The following is a 2,500-nucleotide window of genomic DNA, read 5'->3' on the forward strand; positions in this document are numbered from 1 at the left end:
TTAAATGCTTTTGCATGCCTTCTCGCTTACAGCTGCCACCGTTGGCTAGCCTGGTGCGAAAAGGGAGTAGCTATGCATAAGACTCCCCTGCCAGCTCATAGTCTCTCTTTATCATCAAGACTTCTGTAGTGCCTCCTCGTGGCCACCCATGGAAACTAGGTACCTTGCAGTCCTAGGCTGAACTGTGGAGGCTCTTGGAGCAGCAGGAGGCCCTAAAGGTATTGTGTCATGGCCCTACGGCGTGTGGATATGTCCTGGCTTTGTACTAACTCCTGCCCCCATGCCCCCTGTGGTTAATGGGCGGCTCTGGGGAGGCAGGCCTTGCCAGTCTGCCTCCCCGAGATAACCACTGGTAACGAAACATATAGTTGTTGGTGCTGGGGGAGGGCTAAAGTCCCTCCCACCCAGCAAGAACAGTGGGCTGTGGGTCCCTCTTGGTTGGCAACCACTGGGACTTGGGTGGGGAGAGGGGTTTACCCGTCATCCCATCTGGGTCCCAGCGGCCGCCAACCTGGCGTGATGCTTCTGGGGGAAAGCCCCAGGGAGCCCTGCAGGCAGATTATAGGACCTGCAGGCAGCTAACCTCCTCCATATGGGGCGGTGTCGGTTGGGGTGGCAGAGGTGGCTCCCACCTGGAGTGACTGCCCAAGGTAAGACCTCTGGTGGGCTGTCAGGGTGGGGGCTTGGAACGTCCGCTCCTTGTGACAGGACGATCGGTTACCACTACTGTCGAGGGAATTGAAGCAGCTGAGAGTTGAGGTAGCTGCTCTCTCGGAGGTGAGAAAACCTGGCAGCGGGACGATTAGTGTTGGTGGCTACACTTATTACTGGTCGGGCCGCAGCGATGGCCACCATCTCCAGGGAGTAGCCATAGCCATCTCCAGCAGACTTCAACCCTCGGTAGTAGAGGTCACTCCAATCGATGAGCATATTATGGTATTGAGACTAAAGCTTTCACTTGGCTTTCTCTTATTGCTGTATACGTTCCTACGGATGTATATAAACTTGAGGTGAAAGAGATGTTTTATGCCAAACTTGCATCTGAGGCAGACAGTTGTCCTCGGCAAGAAATTTGTATAGTTCTGGGTGACTTCATTGAGGTATCCGGCTGCGATCAAGCTGGCTATGAGATGTCTGTTGGTCCTCATGCCTCAGGACAGCGAGAATAGCCTTATTTTCCGTGACTTTGCTAGGTCCCAGAAATTGAGATCAATTGGTATCAGCGTTCTGACACGCATCGTTGGACTTGGTACAGCGATACGGGTAGTGTGGCTAAGGAGATCGACCATATCCTCATTAGCACTCGGTGGAGGATCCTCCAGAACTGCATGGTGTATCGAAGTGCCGAGTTCTGTGGAACTGATCATAGATTAGTTGTGGCTACTCTCCAGGTCCACTTTAGAACCCAAATGAACACCCTAAGGTGTTTCATTTGGACAGATTGAGGGAGGACGAGTGTGCCCGGAGGTTTGCCGAGGCTATCTCTGGTCGTCTCACAGCACTCGAGGGCCTGACAGATTCTGACAGATTGCAACTTACACCGTTCTCTGGTGCACAGGACTAGGTCACTGTTGAGAAAGGATAAGGAGCAGTTTACCAGTAATCTTGCAGAGGAGGTCGAAAGTCATTTCTTAGTAAATGACCTTTCGTCCTGCCTACCAAGCCCTTAGAAAGCTGAACTCCAAGCCCTCCTCACAGACGAATGCTGTCCATTCAGCAAGTGGCCAGATAATCTCAGATCCTGATGGGGTGCGTGTGCGTTGGGCTGAGTATTTTGAGCAGTTGTATCAGGTTGATCCACCAACAGTTAACATGGATGCGGGTAATGTTGAGGTTCCTCTGCTAGACCTACCCATCAGTAAGGATCCACCCTCCCTGACTGAGGTCAGGGGGGCGATCTCCAAACTGAAAAGTGGTAAAGCAGCAGGTGTTTTTGGCATCCCAGCTGAATTGTTAAAGGCTGGTGGGGAACCTATGGCAAGGGACTTGCATGCATTCCTGTCTGCCATCTAGCTGACTGGTACCATTCCCCTTGACCTGCTGAGGGGGGGTGGTCATCCCTCTCTGGAAGGGGAAAGAGGATCACTGGGACTGCAGCAATCACCGAGGTATTACACTACTCAGTGTGCCAGGCAAGGTACTTGCACACATCCTACTGAGACGTATCAGAGACCACCTGCTGAGGCACCAAAGGCCTGGTAAGTCCACAGTAGACCGCATCCTGGTGCTTCGAGTCACTGTAGAGCGCTGTCGTGAGTTCGGACGTCGGCTGCTCGCAGCTTACATCGACCTCAAGAAGGCGTTTGATACAGTGCATTGCGAATCACTCTGGGAGATCTGGTACCTGTGCAGAAGGACCAAGCTACGTGTTTTCAAGGCCCTGATACTGCCAGTTTTACTATTAAGTAGTGAAACTTGGACACTATCTTGTGCTCTGGAATCTCATCTTGATGCCTTTTGTAACAGATCATGGGGTACAGTTGGCGGGGCCATGTGTCCA

This window comes from Penaeus chinensis, chromosome 3 (assembly GCF_019202785.1).
Source record: "Penaeus chinensis breed Huanghai No. 1 chromosome 3, ASM1920278v2, whole genome shotgun sequence".
NCBI lineage: Eukaryota > Metazoa > Arthropoda > Malacostraca > Decapoda > Penaeidae > Penaeus > Penaeus chinensis.